A 19,711-nucleotide genomic window follows, 5' to 3' on the forward strand; every position below is an offset into this window, starting at 1 on the left:
TCATTCGGGGATTAATTAATGATAAAAAATGAGGGCACCATGCAAAGCAGAGATGCATCATAAACCTACGGAGAAGGGCGGGGCGGGGGGGGACAATTTTATCATTTGACCTCCTCCGTGTCTCCGGGGAAATATGCAATTGTATTAGTCATTAATGTTACAGACATAGTGTTAAGTAGCTGGTCTACTTGTGTCATATTCCAGCTTTGGCAAAGTCAAGTGATGGACCCTCTCCCCTCCATTCATTACTGGTCGTATGGACCTGCTTCTCTTTACGGAGCCATGACTTAATCAATTTTGGGGGCGGGAACCCCTTTTGGTGTTTTAAACATTGTTATAATTTAGCTATTGAAAAATAGCAGATCTACAAGCTCATAGCGCGCCACCAAGTGGCGCGCTACGAGCTTGTATAGGTCTGCTATTTTTGAAAAATCGTTAAAATGTGCCGCAAATCATTGAATATATATTTTTAACTAAAATATTTGCTTCTGGGGGGTCCCTGGAACTACATATTTTGAGATGGGGGTCCGTGGCCCAATAGAGACAATTCTGGGGGTCCTTGACATGAAAAAGGTTGAGCCCCACTGACGCAGAAACATGGGTTTTTCAGAAAAATGTTAGGGTTTAGAAGCCTTATATTTTAATCGACCTCAGTCCAAAATGGGTTAAAAATAAACATGGTTCTATACATCCATTCCACGAGCAGCACAAGCCCACCCAAACAAGGTCTCTACCCAGCAGCAAAAAAAAAAGAAAGATATTGACCACATACTCGCTCCCCTATTGTTCTGCTAGTGGTGTTCACTTCAGCATAGATAGATCATTATCGCCTGCAGAAGTGTACGGCACTGGCGCACGCCGCACACACAGTGGCAATTATTTCACCATGCCCTCTATTCGGCCTCCCATATCTACGGCTGACTGTAGCAATTCCACTGTTATGTAGCTCCGTCTGTCAGGTCGTACATTCATTCTTCAGCTGTTGGCGTCGTTCGTGTGTCTATCTATATCTGTGTGACTGTCTGCACCATTCTGGAAGACAGTAACGTCACAATGTCCATTTTAATGGCCACGTGTGCAATCAGGGCAATCACCCGCATGCTAACATTAAACAGCACCATTCGGACTCCATCCCCCGCCCCCCCCGCCGCACACACACATTTTTATGTGGCCACATAAAAACATAATTTCGCGCGCGGCGCGCACACACACACACACACACACACACACACACACACACACACACACACACACACACACACACACACACACACACACACACACACACACACACACACACACACACACACACACACACACACACACACACACACACACACACACACACACACACACACACACACGTTTTCAGGAATTTAACAAAATAAATACCATCACTGTCAGGTGGAAGTCTAAAAAGCTCAACATTAATTTGGAGCGTGTATAGATCAGGTGTTCTTGCTGCTTTTGTAATATGACAGTAGTAGAAGTAGTATAGAAGTTGATTTTGACAGCAAACTTTGATTTAGTATTATATTAGTCATAGTCTTTTGAATAAAACTAAACTTACTTTGTCATATTTTAGCCATCTGAAATGTTGTAGTTTTTGTAGTCGACTAAAATGCATTTTGGCAGGCTACGATGGCATCGTAATGGCTGGTTTCACACTTGGTTGCATGCTGAAAATAGCAGCTCTACAAGCTCACAACACGTTGCTTGTACGGTAGATCTGCTATTTTCCGAGCGCAACCAAACATTAAAATAACTTGTCTTTTAGTTCTACTGGATCTCTTCTCCCTATAGTCCCCTATAGTAACATTTTAGTCTAGTTTTTGAGTGGTGCAACCACTCCTACAACCAGCAATGTCCGTGCTGTGTTCACACCTATGTATGCATGTACAGTATTTGTTCACGTATGTATGTGTTAATGAGAACCAGTATGAGTACCAGTAGGGGCGCTGTTGTGCCATGCAGAAACAGAGAGAGAGTGAGACAGTGCTGACAGACTGTTGCCTGCTAATGAGAGAGAGAGAGAGAGAGAGAGGAGGGGGAGAGAGAGAGAGAGAGGAGGGGGGGGGGGGGTTGAGAGAGAGAGAGAGGAGGGGGGGGGGGGGTTGAGAGAGAGAGAGAGAGAGAGAGAGAGAGAGAGGGGAGTTGCACCACTCGGTTCACACGGGTGTGATTTTTATTTGTTGACAAAAATCTGCATATTTAGTCATCACCGCGGTTTAGTCGACGGGTATTTTTCACCATTGTTTTAGTCGACGAAATCAACAGTGCAAAAAAGTAGGGCGTTCATTTGCGAAAAAACAAAGCTAAAACAAAGTTGAAACAGATTTTTTTTGAGATACGAGGTTTCTTTCTAAATGTGTAATTTGTTACTGAGCTCCTCCTGCACACAATGGCGTGGCGGGTTCTCTAAGGAGTGCCAATAACACTTTCACAAATAGAAGTAAACAAACAAAAATGGTATGAATATTTAATCCCCCCCCCCCCCTCCAAATACAACACAATACCACAATATTATGGCGAGCTTCTTCGTGGCATGCGTCGCCCAGTCATCACTTATGCATTCTTTCATCTGGCTAATGTATTCATAAATGATTTGTACAGCGTTAACATGCACACCATGGCCCTGTTTGACTAAATTCAGTTTGAAGCGTTAGTGTAAAATACGGCATTTATGGGGCTGCACTATAGTGAAATATGATTGATGATCATATCATCTGATTGATGATATTTTCATTACATTTCTTTTTTTTGCATATAGAAGGGTATGTTGTATGTCTTTAAATGTTGGGATGAATTGAAGGGGGGACCCTTATGTAAATAGGTCCTTTTTCTGGTTTTATCCTATTAGCAGATTTTGTATTGACCTGTACTTTCCTGGCACTGTACAAATCAATCAATCTAGACAAGGGAGGATGCAGATAAATGACTTCCTGCAATGAACCCTGACATTATAACGGCACTATACATGCTACTTTTTTATGAATACAATGTAATTTTGTCCAATCTGTACGAGTACAGTATGTTAATAACAATATGGCATATACAATCGGGGTGGTTGCGTTTGGTCTCCCTGTTGCTCTTCTGTTGAGACATTCAGATCGTGTCAAAGGTCATGTCTCACAGGATCTTTGACAAGAGTTTTGACATGATGGTCAAGATTCAATTCATCCCCTGAGCAAGCAGGCCGGCTGTATTAGCTTCAACGGTCAGCACTGAGCAGAGGAAAGTTACATAGTGCAGCTTTACGGATGGAGGTAAATCATTGAAACGTCTGCATAAAACATGTAAAACCACTGGCAACAGATGGCAGTAAAACATCACGCACCTATTTAGTGTCTCCGTGCAATGTTTTGCATCGTAGTCTAACAGGTATGTGGGAAGAATACATGGAGAAGTACAAGATGTCTGGTTGCTTTACAAAACACCTTGAGCATAAATTAAGAAACATCCAACATGGTGCTAGTGATTGTTTTAGGAATCATGTTTCTTTCTACTACTGTAAAGTCAGTGATTGTGCGCCTTTATTTTAATCATAAAATCAAGCAGACAAAGGCACAGTGTATTAAATGGGTCACACACATGGGATTGACTGATTAAATAACTACAGTCAAGTATACAGTAAAGGGGGGGGGTCCAATGAACTCAACTAAAATAATGTATATTACAGTATAACACCAATAGCAGCGAAAACATATGTTTACAGAAATAAATCACACCCGTGTGAACCGAGTGGTGCAACTCCATCCCCCCCACACCCCTCTCTCTCTCTCTCTCTCTCTCATTAGCAGGCAACAGTGCAGCACTATCCCTCTCTCTGTTTGCTTACCTACTGGTACTCATAGTCATATACTGGTGCTCATTAACCAACACACAGGCGAACACATAGGTACATAGGTGAACACGGACATTGCTGTTCCTTGGAGTGGTTGCACCACTCAAAAAAAATGCGTGGTGACGGGGGTATACTGTACATAATTAAGTAATTAACCGTTAACCATTCAAACATAAGAAATAGCCAATATACAAGCGTCACAATCACAACACGCTTGTAGATCTATTTTCTTTTTTTTGGGGGGGGGGGGGGGGGGGGGGGGATGTGCATGCCTAAAATAGGCACCACCAGGGTTAAACGTGGCAATAAATGAGATATGACATCATGGCATGACACAGCACAGTATGGAGCGCTATACTGTATACGCCGGGGCCAATAACTGCAGGGATATGAAATAATAAAACAAATACCCCCGCCTGGCTAATAACAATCTCACGTTATATTATATAGCCGACCAATCTTTGCGCCTAACATACAGTAACTCTTAAAATGACTAGAGGGGTCGCGGCGTGGTCAATTAGCCCATTTTGGGCGGGAACCCCTTTTGGTGTTAGCATTATGTCATGCTTTAGCTATTGAAAAATAGCAGATCTACAAGCACATACGAGCTTGTAGGTCTGCTATTTTCTTTTAAATCGAAGAACCACTGACATAGAAACATAGCTTTTTCAGAAAACTGTCAGGATGTAGAAGACAATTTTTAGAATCTGATCTCAGGTCAGAATGGGTTATTTCTCTCTCCAGAGGTTCATATAGTGAGTGCATCATCAGAACACGATCCTGTAATCTAATGGCTTCCATTGGCTGTAGTGCTGCTGTGTAGCGCCGTGTGGTTCTGGTGCAGTGAGGCTTTCCACACACGCAGCAGCAGCAGCACTGCAGCATTTGGTGCATAATCTCTGCGGGCGACCCTCAATTAATTTGGGTGGCCTGTGTTCTGTGTTGTGTCGTTATCTCTGCGGCTGTATAGAGGCAACGATGACAAGGCATCAGAAGGCCTGCCCGGCGTCGTTAGAATGCATGATGATGATGATGATGGGAACATTCTAGGAATAAGCATTCAGACATTGTTCTCTCTGTACATTCTATGAATCTATATATAAATGTCTGGAAATGAAAGAATCTCTCTCTCTCTTGATGTGTCCAAATACAGTATAGAGAGGACTGAAGTCTCTGTACTGTTAAATATAGAGAGGACTGAAGTCTCTATACTCTGTACTGTACTCTGTTCTAATTGATCAGTGGTTTCAAAAAGGGGGTTTCTTCGGGACGCCCAGGGGTCCTCGAAGACCCCTGCAAAATAAAAACATTTTGAAGAAAAAGTCTTGAAAAAGTGTGAATTATTTGGAATACTAAAAAACTAAAGTTGGGATTAGTGTTAAATCATCGTCCTTTCCAGAACTCATCAGAATCTAGCTGAATAAAATGTGGCTGCCCCTTAAGAGCTGTGTACAAAGAAAAAAACACAACACCCGCACCTGCCTCTGATTGGTCTACCAAACGTCAAAGAGCCGATTTCTACATAATGTCTATTATTTAGCAGTGCTCCCTTCTGGGCCGAGGTGGATGACTGAGTGGGTGGAGAGAGCCCACCTGGTGATCAGAAGGTCACGGTTCAATTCCCTCGGTTCGCCCATCTACGCGTCAAAGTGTCCCCGAGCAAGACACGTAACTCCTAACAGCTCCCCGGGCCAGGGCTCATCAAAAAGCCAACTAACCAATCCATCTGCTGGGTGAATACATACATGTAATATAGTATCCCCCTATAGGGACAATACAGCTTTCTTCCTTCAATCGGTCAGGTTTTGTTTGTACCAGGCTTCAGCACACGAAGAATAGGCGTAGGCTGGAAAACGTTAGTTTCCAGATACATACTGTATTGTATACTGTAGGTATTTAACCGTATAGTAATTCCATTATAATTGACTGGCATAAGACATTTTTTTCGGAAGACCCCACTATACGTCCTTTGAGACCGTCCGTGGGTGGATCATCGCTGTGGAGAAACTAAAGACATTTGATGATTTTTCAAAGGTTAGTAAAAAAAAAAACGCTCGGAATCTCTGTCAAGGGCAGCTATGAAACGATGTTCTCACTCTGGCGGTTAAAGGGGGAGATCAGATCCAGTCCAAATGCTGGGCTCTCTTACATTTTCGGTGTTATCCCTCTATTGTGGATTAAAAAAAAAACATAGACAGCCAATTGTAATTATTCTTAGTGGCAGATATGGGCCACGGGATTCTGTGACATGAATCATTTGTGGTGTATTTTCATTGAAGGAAGTATAAAGATCTAGAGGGGAGAAAGTCACCAAAGTCGGTACAGTTCATGCTGCAATTTGCCAATTATTATAGTGAGACGTTGACTCGGGGTGGAGCTGGGAGCAAAATCACTAGGAGCAGCATCACTGCCTGGGCGACCTAATGGTTAGGGTTCAATCATTCACTGCACAGTGTGCACACTGCACAGTGCACAGTGTGCACACAGTGCACAGTGCACTGTGTGCACACTGTGCACTGTGCACACAGTGCACAGTGCACTGTGTGCGCACACAGCACGTTTCATGGCAATCGCCGCAGTGGTGGAAAAATACTCACGTTGTGACCAGACGTAAAAATTAAAATAAATAAGTCTTCTGAAAAAATATATATTCAAAGATTTGTTGCTGCATTTTTACGATTTCTCTAAAATAGCAGACCTACAAGCTCGTAGCGCGCCACTCGGTGGCGCGCTACGAGCTTTTAGATCTGCTATCTTTCAATAGCTAAAGCATGACATAATGCTAACAGCAAAAGGGGTTCCCGCCCGAAATGGGTTAAGTAAAAAAGTATCAATATCAATACTGCAATGCAGAAATACTCCATTACCAAGTCCAGTAAAGTAAAGGTCCAGATTTAATAATTTACTTGAGTAAAAGTACAAAAGTATCAAACGTAGAAAGCACTCATAATGAATTAATGTCTCGTTTCAAGTTTTCATAATGTATAAAAGTAGCTTGTAGATCAGCTATTTTCAAATGGCTGAAATGTATATATATATATATATAATATATAATGTATATATACGGCTGAAGTGGTTAGTGTGTGTTCTGTCATAATAATGAACATCTACAAAGTAACTAAAGTTATATGTAGTGGAGTAGTAAAAGTATGTTCAATTAATTATAAACGCAACGCATGTTTTCATCAGAAATCTCTCACGTAGTGCATTAGACGTGATATGAGGTATTACATCGATATTTCCAAAGTGTGCAATATACCGTATACGTTGAGAGAACTATCTGGAGAATTACAGACGCATCATCAATGACATGCATGCATGCATTATTCCTTTTGAAATCAATACGTAAAGCCACTTTAGATGATAACTGACAGCCCATCCAAAGCCATGACAAAATGATTGGTCTGTCATAACAAAGAATACTCAAAAAACGTGCTTAGGATTCATACTCGGTTTGGGTTTCTTTGAATGTAGGAAAACTTAAACTGGCATAACATTAAGAAACAGGTAACGGGAACTGAGACTTCATATACAGTATGGTGAGGTTGCCAAAAGAACTAATGGATAAGGGTTCATTCAACTTACTGTAAAAAACCTACTACAACACCACAAGGCAAATGGATTATTTTCACTATTGACAAGGTGAAGGAATTCTCATCTTGTTAACTATTGTGATCACAACATGACATAGATCAGTATATTGGACCAATCGTTCATTTTATGATAAAAGTGATCCATCCCAAATTCTCATCCTGGTGGGCACGGCAGCCTTTCAAAATGGCCACCAGCGGTTGGTCAAATCATCCTAAATGACACTCTAGCTGTGTGCTAGAGTGTGATAGAGTCTAGCAGCTACAATATTTGCTGTAGGAGGCTGAAATGCATGAAGGTCAAGTGCTTTCATACCAATTGGCTAAAATAGGGGGGGAGCTATCATAAAATGCTCCATAACTTCCAAGCAGAGTAAATTTGTACTGACATACATTTTCTTTTTTGGAAAGGTTGGTCATGACCCAAACAACAGCTGGTCATCTTCCAAAAAGGGGGTGAACTTGACTATCTAGAGGAAGTCAAAGTCGTAACAAGGTTTCCTCAGGTGAACCTACGGAGTCATTACCGTCGGTCCGAGCGGTCTGGAGGACACGAACCGCTCACCACGGCCCTCTGTGGGGCCCAAAGGCCACTCTCAAACGGCCGGTCGTATCTGGGGCTGCCGCCCCCCAGAGAAGGTCCCGGTCGGAACACATCTGTGAGGCCCCTCTGCCTGGATGGGGCCGCCTACGGGTACCCTCCCTCACTTCAACGGGGCGGTGACCCGAGTCGCCTCGAAAACCCATTTCCTCGTCTCGTGAACCCGGCAGTAGCCTCAAACCAATGAGTAATACAACTCTTAGTGGTGGATCACTCGGCTTACGCGTTGATGAAGAACGCAGCTAACTGCGAGAAATAATATGAATTGCAGGACACATTGATCATCGACACTTTGAACGCACCTTGCGGCCACAGGTCCACCCCAGAATCAAGCCATTAAAAATGTATGTACTTATGTCTCTTAAAAGTGATTTTACACGGGCCATTATAATTATCTACAAATCTAAAAACATAATTATACTATCGGCTGGAAATAAGAACATCAAGACTCCCAATGTCATCAGATGACACTCTTTGTAGTTTTGATTGAATATTAATATTATTACTTTCTTATATATATATTATAGGATTCTGCACTTCTTGTCAGACGAAGGAGAAGCGAGGCCCAGAGGCACAGCGCCTGGAGCCTCCTAGTGTCGCCAAACATCTCATCAACCATCTTCCCCTCTGACTGTCTAAATGCGCCCCAGAGACAGCTGGGGGCTGTATATGGCATGCCACTTGGACACAGGCAGGGTCTGATCAGCCCTGCTCGGGTCGCCTGGAGGAGGGTGTCTGTTGCAAGACCCCAGAGATTCCAGGAAACAACACTGATGATGTGTCCAAGTGTGTGCATCAGTAGATGTATTGTTAACAGGCTACTGTTTAGACTGATTTATTACTCCCAATGTATGAATGAATGAACCATTGTAAAGCGCTTTGAGGAGGCACGCAGTGCATAGAAAAGCGCCATAAAAAATGCAATTCATCACTGGTTATTCCATTTCTAATTTTCTATACATTACTGTAAAATAAATCTCTCTGGATTAAGAGTGTCTCCTAAATGCCCAAATTGGAAATTGTAGAATTTAATTTAGTGATTGACTTTGTGGGCTCATACTTTTTTTTAAGATGCTACATCCAAATTGGGTTTATTTCAATCTAGGGCTTCCAGCCCCCTGAATCAGAAAATGTACCCAGTAAAATAAAATCACCATGGTTTATGTCACAGTGTCCTAGAAATGGCTCTGTTATTCAGCTCCAGGACTGTTATTCAGCTCCAGGACACTTACGTGTGTGTGTGCGTGTGCGTGTGCGTGTGCGTGTGTGTGTGTGTGTGTGTGTGTGTGTGTGTGTGCACGTGTGTGTCAGAGAGAGAGAGAGAGAGAGAGAGAAGGAATTGTTGATGTTCTGATTTCCAGCATCGGGGCTGTCTGCCTATGTTTGTAGAAATAGACTTTCACTGTCCGAGCTCATTGGAGAAGCACAATGCAAACTGTTTTCAGGGCGGATTGTCCATAACTTTCATATCCATTATTCTGCATGGGGAGCTCAATGCAGAAGATACAGGAAGTCAGATGCAGTCAGTTACAGCTGGGCGTCTTTTCTAACCCATTTAGACCTTTTAGATTTTAACCACTTTAACCATTATTTAAAAAGAATCGTTGAATATTATGTGCAAATCTTTGAATATATACATTTATAAGTGAACATTTGGAACTAAAATCTTTGCTTCTGGGGGTCCCTGGAACAACACTCTAAACATTTTATGCAAATGCTTGAATATGTATATTTTTAAAGGGAACATTTGGAACTGGGAAGGGAAGGAAATAATTTAATTTTAGGGGTCCTTGAACATGAAAAGGTTTGAGCACCACTCGCATAGTAACACAATTATTTTCATATTTTATTTAATTTTGTCGAATGGGCCTCAGGTCTCAATGGGCTACAGCTGGGACGCTGGCTGTTTGGTATCCTTTTACAACCCACAGCTCTGTATTCCATGGCAGACACACTTCAGTGAATAATAACCCTCTGTGGGTTCCTTGCCCTCCTACTGAAAGCAGAGTGTTCTGAGCCCGTCGTGCTGCCAGGCCCAGCGCGCTGACATTTGGGGATTGCATGTGGACCCGAGGCCATTCTGTGCTCCCTGTGGGAACCGAGTAGAGCCAACCCAACGGCTTATGAAAATGTTTCGGCCAATTCCCTGGTCCAGCTCTCATCTCGCCAATAAATGCATGTCAAAGATCTGCAACAAAGCATGGGGTTTTTTTGTGAAAGAGGTGGAAGAAGAAGTATTCTGACTTTGTACTTGACAGTTTTCTGAAAAAGCTATGTTTCTATGTCAGTGGTTCTTCGATTTTTCCAAAATAGCAAACCTACAAGCTCGTAGCGCGCCACTCGGTGGCGCGCTATGAGCTTGTAGCCATTGAAAAATAGCAGATCTACAAGCTCATAGCGCGCCACTCGGTGGCGCGCTATGAGCTTGTAGATCTGCTATATTTCAATAGCTAAAGCATAACATAATGCTATAACACCAAAAGGGGTTCCCGCCCCGAGAATGACTGAGTTAACTAGAAGTAGAAATACCACAACGTAGGAATACTCTATTGCAAGTGAATAACTGAATAAAAAAATGTAAATTGATTCAAAGTATAAAAGCATTGGAATTAAAATATACTAAAGTGCTAAATGAAAAAGTTATGTATATGTTATGCAGCCACACATGCACACACGCAGTGCCACGCACGCACGCACGGAAATTGGAGTTGTAATAAATGTTTCCTTCTTTGTCCCCTTCATTAAAACGAAGGAGCTCAACATTCGTCACTCACATGCGCAGCATTAAGATTGTGGCAACACATGGACCTCTGGGATGACCTTCAGTCCAGCCAAGGACTGTGGACAGATTGCACCATATACGCTCCAATCATAAGCGACAACGAAATGATCGAGCTGCATACATTTAACTATGACAAATATCAAATGTCAGTTCTTGATGCACGCGTGCGCACACACACACACACACACACGCACGGGCGCACGCACACGCATTGCAATCACAGGCTGTCTTTGAAGAACACAATGATAGAGAACGCTGAAGAATATTGTTTTTCTGCAGTCGCCAGGATATATTGTTCTGTGACATTTTGATTTTGAACACAAAAGAGCCCATAGTTTACCACTTAACCATGTTGTGAGCCCTATAGTGTCCTCAGATGTACACGGTTATGCTGATTAGACTTCACATACTATTACTATACTATACTTACTATACTGATTAGACTTCACATACTATTACTATACTATACTTACTATACTTCACAATACATACTATCATTTTTTTTCTTCTTTTGTTTTTTTTACAAATGAATTAATTTCAATAATTCAGGGAAAGAAGAGGGCTGTATGATTCACCAGAAAAAATGAACGGGTGTTTTCGATGAATCTAACAAGGTTAAAATGGAATATCACATCTAAATACTGAATCCCCACAAAAGGCTCTGGGCCAGGCTCTGCCAGCGGGCCTAATGAGGCCAACTCCTTTCACCTGTGCAATTTCCAGCCTCTGCCTCTGCCAATTGAGGCTCAACCAATCAGGCTCTGCCAGTGGGCCGAATTGATTGCCAAGTACACTTTTCAGTTTCTTTGTTTTTCATTAGGTTCCCAAGTTGCATCGTTCCCAAGTAGGGGCACGTACAGGTCTAGTTTCCTAAATAGTCAGTATCAAGGCGACGAAAAGTTAAAATGCCTTTATCGATGTGGCTATAGTTCATAATAGAAGTTGTTAAAAACTAGAGAACTAGAGGAAGATGGTTGAATAACTTGAATTGAATCACGTGGCTGTCTCTCTCTCCATACACGTAGGAACTGTGAGGCTCCATTAATCCATTTTGGCCTGACCTCCAGTTTTATGAAATAAATATTTTCACGATTTTTCGAAAATAGCAGACCTACAAGCTCGTGAGTGGCGCGCTATGAGCTTGTAGATCTGCTATTTTTCAATAGCTAAATTATAACATAATGCTTAAAACACCAAAAGGGGTTCCCGCCCCAAAATGGGTTAATGTGGATCCCATGCTTCATGTGGTCAGCCTGTGCCACACGTCACTCATCTGTCACGTCAGTCATCTTTGATATGATCTATATCATAGATTAAATAGATCTATATCATAGATTAAATAGATCTATATCATAGATTAAATAGATCTATATCATAGATTAAATAGATCTATATCATAGATTAAATAGATCTATATCATAGATTAAATAGATCTATATCATAGATTAAATAGATCTATATCATAGATTAAATAGATCTATATCATAGATTAAATAGATCTATATCATAGATTAAATAGATCTATATCATAGATTAAATAGATCTATATCATAGATTAAATAGATCTATATCATAGATTAAATAGATCTACATCATAGATTAAATAGATCTACATCATAGATTAAATAGATCTACATCATAGATTAAATAGATCTACATCATAGATTAAATAGATCTACATCATAGATTAAATAGATCTACATCATAGATTAAATAGATCTACATCATAGATTAAATAGATCTACATCATAGATTAAATAGATCTACATCATAGATTAAATAGATCTACATCATAGATTAAATAGATCTACATCATAGATTAAATAGATCTACATCATAGATTAAATAGATCTACATCATAGATTAAATAGATCTACATCATAGATTAAATAGATCTATATCATAGATTAAATAGATCTATATCATAGATTAAATAGATCTATATCATAGATTAAATAGATCTATATCATAGATTAAATAGATCTATATCATAGATTAAATAGATCTATATCATAGATTAAATAGATCTATATCATAGATTAAATAGATCTATATCATAGATTAAATAGATCTATATCATAGATTAAATAGATCTATATCATAGATTAAATAGATCTATATCATAGATTAAATAGATCTATATCATAGATTAAATAGATCTATATCATAGATTAAATAGATCTATATCATAGATTAAATAGATCTATATCATAGATTAAATAGATCTATATCATAGATTAAATAGATCTATATCATAGATTAAATAGATCTATATCATAGATTAAATAGATCTATATCATAGATTAAATAGATCTATATCATAGATTAAATAGATCTATATCATAGATTAAATAGATCTATATCATAGATTAAATAGATCTATATCATAGATTAAATAGATCTATATCATAGATTAAATAGATCTATATCATAGATTAAATAGATCTATATCATAGATTAAATAGATCTATATCATAGATTAAATAGATCTATATCATAGATTAAATAGATCTATATCATAGATTAAATAGATCTATATCATAGATTAAATAGATCTATATCATAGATTAAATAGATCTATATCATAGATTAAATAGATCTATATCATAGATTAAATAGATCTATATCATAGATTAAATAGATCTATATCATAGATTAAATAGATCTATATCATAGATTAAATAGATCTATATCATAGATTAAATAGATCTATATCATAGATTAAATAGATCTATATCATAGATTAAATAGATCTATATCATAGATTAAATAGATCTATATCATAGATTAAATAGATCTATATCATAGATTAAATAGATCTATATCATAGATTAAATAGATCTACATCATAGACTATAATGTCAAAGGTGCCTGAGCAGATTTATAGAGCAGTCTTCAACAGGAAGGGGGGGGGGGGGGGGGGGGGGGAGGTCCGGGACCCTATATGGGTCCTCAGGGTTACTACTGGAAACGTTAAACTCACTTTGCCACTCAATCTGCCACTCACTTTATGCATGTAGATATAACCTCTGCCCTATAGGAACTATGCATAACCTCTGACCCTATAGGAACTATGCATAACCTCTGACCCTATAGGAACTATGCATAACCTCTGACCCTATAGGAACTATGCATAACCCCTGTATGAGATGACCCTCTGCCCTATAGGAACTATGCATAACCTCTGTATGAGATGACCCTCTGCCCTATAGGAACTATGCATAACCTCTGACCCTATAGGAACTATGCATAACCTCTGACCCTATAGGAACTATGCATAACCCCTGTATGAGATGACCCTCTGCCCTATAGGAACTATGCATAACCTCTGTATGGGATGACCCTCTGCCCCTAAAGGAACTATGCATAACCTCTGACCCTATAGGAACTATGCATAACCCCTGTATGGGATGACCCTCTGACCCTAAAGGAACTATGCAGTATGAAGCCTGCTGAAAGGCTTAATCTCATTCACAATGCTCTGAGTCACTCACAGAGTACTCCGTGGTGACGAACAGCTGAGCACATTACGACTATACTTAGAGCACTTCATTGGCTCCCTATACGACACATAATTGATTTCAAAGCACTACTTAAGTACTACTAATTACTATTTACAAGGTTTTTAAAAGGCCTATATAGCTCCTAAATGCGTCTCTGACCTGCTCACTGCAACAATGCAGGACTCTGGTCCTGCCATCGTCAGAAACTGGCCCTGAGAGCAACATCTACATGTGTGTCCACTGTCCACGCACGCACTACACTTCAATTTGAAACACGAATTTGAGGATGGTGCATTTTGTTTGTGGGTGGGTGAGAACAGTGTGTGTATAACTATTTTGTTCATAATTCTTTGTTGTTTTTAGTTGCTTGAGTTGACTTGAGTCACCACACATCAAACCATAAACCAGGCTTTTAAAGTTTTGAGAATGTGTGCCAGCTTTAAGTCGGATGATACAATAAAAAAAAAAGATCGAAAATTGCTCAACTACCTAAACTGTAGGCCTACAAAAATAGCACAGAAGAGTACAGCTTAATGGAAATACAATGCTAAAAGGGTAGAACCCAAGGAAGGCTTGTTTCCACTGGGGTTCTGAGTGTTCCGTGCACAGGAAATGGATGCGAGGGTTCAAATGGTTAAACAAGAAAGAAGCTGGTCTCTGCCAACGTCATTTTCTTGGGGGAATAATTACACGTGCTGAACAAACAACAAAGGGCCTATTTAAGTGGAGATAAGGAAGAGAAATGTCCTACAAACAGGCTGAAGTAGAGTTACAGTATCGTTTCAAGAGACCCAAAGTAAAGAGTGATTAATTATTATTTTTATCTTGCAAATTGGCGGCTGCTATAAACCGCCGGTGATATTATGCCCCAGAGCAAGTATAACAAGTCCTTTCCATCATTGTTTTATATCCGCCAACATCGTGCTGCTTCTGCAGAAAACATACTTAGATGCCAGCATCATTCCACTCGTATGTGGAGTTTATGGGAACTCTTCCAGGCTGGTTGAACGGTTTTCATTGTTAAGTGCAATATGTCACCGGCACAAGCTGCTCAGAGAGAGAGAGAGAGAGAGAGAGAAATGTGGCTTGTTTCAATTGTGTTTACCATCACGGAGTGGCTTCTAAATTCTTGTTTAAATATTCATGACGCTCTGCGTGCGCGTGCCCCCGATGGGGATGATTAGCGAGGTGGAGCGCTGCAGTCTGATGAGCTTTGTAAATATGACTCCTGAGGAACGCACACGAGGAACCCCCTGTAGAAACTTAAAGGACCACTTCGCCACTATTCAACCTAATCTGTGTGTTTTTTATCATTAGCATATATGCTAAAATACCCCGGAGTATTATCATTGGTAGTCTGTAGCTCCGTGGGCGCACTTTCAAAGCTGTCGTCCACTTACGTATTTGTCCCAAAGTGACGTAAGTGGATGACCCTCGGTAGGCTCTCAGAAACTACAAGGGACTGGACAGGTAGGGTTGCCGTAGCTAGCCTAGCCGCGAAGGACACGGTCTCTCGCCTACACAACAACAACGAGTTGTGGCTACTCCACAACAACAAGTCAGTATGGCTACTCCATGGGAGTTTTTGGACGAGATAATTTTAAATACATATTGGCAGAATCTGCGTTAGGGTCGTTATATTATGAACCAGAAATATACGGAGGAAGGAATGCATTGACGAGGACAACACTGCTAGTTGCTGTGGATGGACTGATGCCTGCTGGAGCGACCTAGCTATAGTAGCTAGTAGCTTTCCCTGAACCAGTACGTCGCACACACAAACTTTTCTGCCCAGGAAAAGCCCAGATAGTGTTGACTGTTTTACTGAGAAGTGGGGACATGCGTTCAGGATGCCTCAAACTGGAAGTTGCAACCGAAGCCCGATGGACCAAGAGGGACATTCAGATTTAAGTAAGTGTTCAATGTATTTACAGCTTATGTGTGTGTGTGTGTGTGTGTGTCGCCACACCGTATTGTTTACATAAGTGTCAGAGGATATAGGCACGGCTTCAGCCTACAACTTTTCGGTCCAAACATCTTCTATTCATTCATTCAATTCAAAACTGTATGTATGGCATGCCATCTGAAGCAATGTACAGTGTTAGCCATGGGCTCGTATGTTTCAGGGTTAGCAATGTAAACATTCAAGTGTTATACCTGTGTCCATTCATTCACTTAGGTCAGCCCAGATGGTACTACAGAAGGCTGATGAAGCTGAAGATGTCTTTGATGGACTGATGGTGAGCCATACATACTCAACTCAAACTTCATACATAAAGCACATTACTGTATTTGCTGTATTTAGTTTGACCCCCTAGAAAACTAGAGGGAATATCATTTTCAATAAAGGTTCACATATTTATATATGCTTTTACAAAGACCAGTGGTCAACCAAAGTCCCGTAAATATACTGTAATTTATACTATAGGCCTACTGTGTCTCACACACTGTTTCACACTGTAGTATTGAATTGTATCTGTAAATCACAACAGATGACAGCGAATTGACTTTTAACCTTTTGTAATATCTCAAAAGAAGAAAAAAAGATCATTATCAAAAGTAAGCAACAAACTATACTATAAAACTGATGACAACATTGTACAAATTACTCAAGCAAAGTGCCTTGCACTGATTCATAATCAAACTATTTGTATAGCACCTTTTATGACATGCAATGCAGCTCAAAGTGCTTTACAGAGCAATGGAGAGAAAAACGCAAGGCATAAAACATTGAAATAGAAGGCAGTCATGTAGGTTGGAAGGTCACAGATTCAGTTGTTTTCTTTGGCAGTATTCTGCAGTCCAGAATTGCAGTAATCGAGCCCAGAAAAAACAAAGGCATGGATCAGTGTTTTTGCATCATCTACTGACTGACAGGCTCTGATTCATGCAATATTTCTAAAGGTAAAAAAAGGCAATCTTGGTAACATGATTGTGTGAATACTTTCTACAAGTCAGGTTGCCAAGTCTGCTTATTATTATCATTGATATTTGATATAGTTGTAGCCTACCTACTAATTTGGTCGGTAATCTTAACAGTCCAATACCCAAGTGTACATCACATGAAACATACTGCACATAGCCTACACACTCAGTCGTCCATTCCAGTAATCATTTAGTGCTTTCACCATTACTGACTCTTGTCTTGTCTCACCACAGCATGTGCGTCTCCTGTCCTGGCCAGAAGCTGCTCCAGCGAGATGTCATCATGCAGAACCACCTGCCTCAGTGACCTCTGACTAATGCACTTGTATGATTGTACATGTACATGTTTGTTAGTTTCCAGTTCAACCATAGACCCCTGTTTTTATAGATTTATGTAAATCAGTACTATTAAAAGATAGTTGATTTGATGTCAAGTTTGTTTTATTTTTTCTCATGTAGGCCTATTGTATTTATACATTTTGACCAATTCCTAATACTCTGAGGCTCAAACTGTCAATATTGCATCAAAGGCCACCGTGATACAAATCATTCACATGTCTGTTTATATAAACAAGACCACAATGGAAATAAGTGTGACTTTGTCAGTGAATGTGTTTTATTGTACTGTAACATAAGGTTTAAAAAACAAGGCCACACAGGCAAAGTTTGTCCTCCTACTCAGATTACAAAAATCGGACAGTGTGCAAGAATCCCAGAAGAAAAAGGATCTAATCAATATTGCTATATAAAAATACTCTGTTACAAGTAAAAGTCCAGAATTAAAATTGTACTTGCACAACAATATTGGTAAAGGCTTAGGAGTAGTACATGTCTAATATTTGAAAATGAGATCACATTCTTTTATCAATCCAGATTGTGTTCAATAGCAACATACAAAGTAAATTGTATCTATATAATAAATATACTGTATACTTGGGAGTTCCTTGAAAGCCACTTCTTCATCTCTTGAGTTGAAGACAGCCACCAAGACCTCAGCTCCTGCAACAAATAAAGTATTATGCAATTATGGGCCTCTGACCAATCATGAGACAATATGGTAAACAATAAGGTTTTTTATTTTAGCAAAACATTTGAAAAATAGCAAATGTACAAGCTCGCAGCACGGCACCAACTCCAAGTGACGCACTGAGCTTGTATATCTGCTATTTTTGAATAGCCAATGCAAATACAGATGCTTTCCCGGTTTTAAATGCTTTTATGTTTGGTTTGTAGTTTGCAGCTTGATATGGAAAAATTTAGCTCTGTTCCATAGCCTTACTCTGAGGCTATGGACCAGAGCTAGGAAAAATGGTGGCGTTTATGTGGAGGGTGTTCCAGTTACAAACAGCAACAAAATCTTTATAATGCTGTAAGCATCAGAGACACTCGGTATGTCAAATTAATTTATAGACATCACAACAACAACCACGTGTAACAACAACCATGTATTTTGAAAGGAAATGCATGTGGTCTCCTCCTGTAATGCAATCGCCATTCATTCAGTGTCTGGTGTACTGTACACAGCATTGTAGCTTTAGTTTATTATGACAATAATGACATACCTCTGTTCTGCAACTTCTGCTTCGATGATGATGATGCTCCGCGTCAATTCTTCCATTAGATTGCGGTTGAACTGGAAGATATCTGCGTTGGTGAAATGTTCACTGCACACCCAAAGTGGTTCACACAGCTGGGATTGCATCTGTACTTCATAACGATTTCTAAAAACAAAGCCAGCCAGTGGAATTTCGAGTCCGACGCTGCGCACGTTCGAAATCACTATTATTACGCTACTTACTATCAGAGACTACTAACTACTATACCACCACTACTGCTGTTACTATTACAACCGCTAAATATTAGCTATTATTATTACTTCTATCGCTTTCAAGTCAACTCTAAACAACACGGGAAACTTTCAGCTGACTGGGGGCTGCCTCACTGCCTGTCTGTCTGTCGCGCAATGCACTGTGGGTATTGTAGGAAATGATATTACCGTGCCTCAGCTCATTACATGACTCGTTCTCCGCAGCGGTTTCGCCAAATGTAAATATTTTTATTGTTTTCATGAACGGATATCATACTAAAGCATGACAAAGGCCATACAATAGTGGCGAACCGATCCTTTAATCGTATACTCGATATTAACCTCACTGTATCTCAATTGACATCCGGATAATGGGGGTCACGCGCAATTAGCCACTCTGCGACCGGGAGCGTTATGGATTCAATCAAGACGTTTGGGGCCCGACCGGCACAATCTGCCCAAAATGTATTCACAAGTTATTAAACATGTAATAAAGGTCAGGGGGATCACCGGGCAGCTCATTCAGATTGACGTGTTTTTTTTTTTTTTTACTTTGTCTCACACGCAGCCGTCTCAAGACGTTATAATTGGACATTTGAATGGAAATTATAATAATATTATTGGAAATATTGGAACTGACACGTCTTTGAAACCTTGAT

At 40.0% G+C, this 19,711-nt stretch overlaps 1 long non-coding RNA gene across 1 annotated transcript; it reads left to right on the forward strand.

Annotated features, from left to right (window-relative positions):
* The first annotated feature begins 15,621 nt into the window (after positions 1-15,621).
* Positions 15,622-17,210, forward strand: LOC308328211. The gene is made up of 3 exons (XR_013965272.1): positions 15,622-16,231; positions 16,500-16,560; positions 17,112-17,210. It is a non-coding gene; the product is annotated as an uncharacterized lncRNA (long non-coding RNA).
* The last annotated feature ends 2,501 nt before the right edge of the window (positions 17,211-19,711 follow it).

The sequence above is a fragment of the Protomyctophum bolini genome (genome assembly GCF_963924005.1).
Source record: "Protomyctophum bolini genome assembly, chromosome: 14".
NCBI classification, from domain to species: Eukaryota; Metazoa; Chordata; class Actinopteri; order Myctophiformes; family Myctophidae; genus Protomyctophum; species Protomyctophum bolini.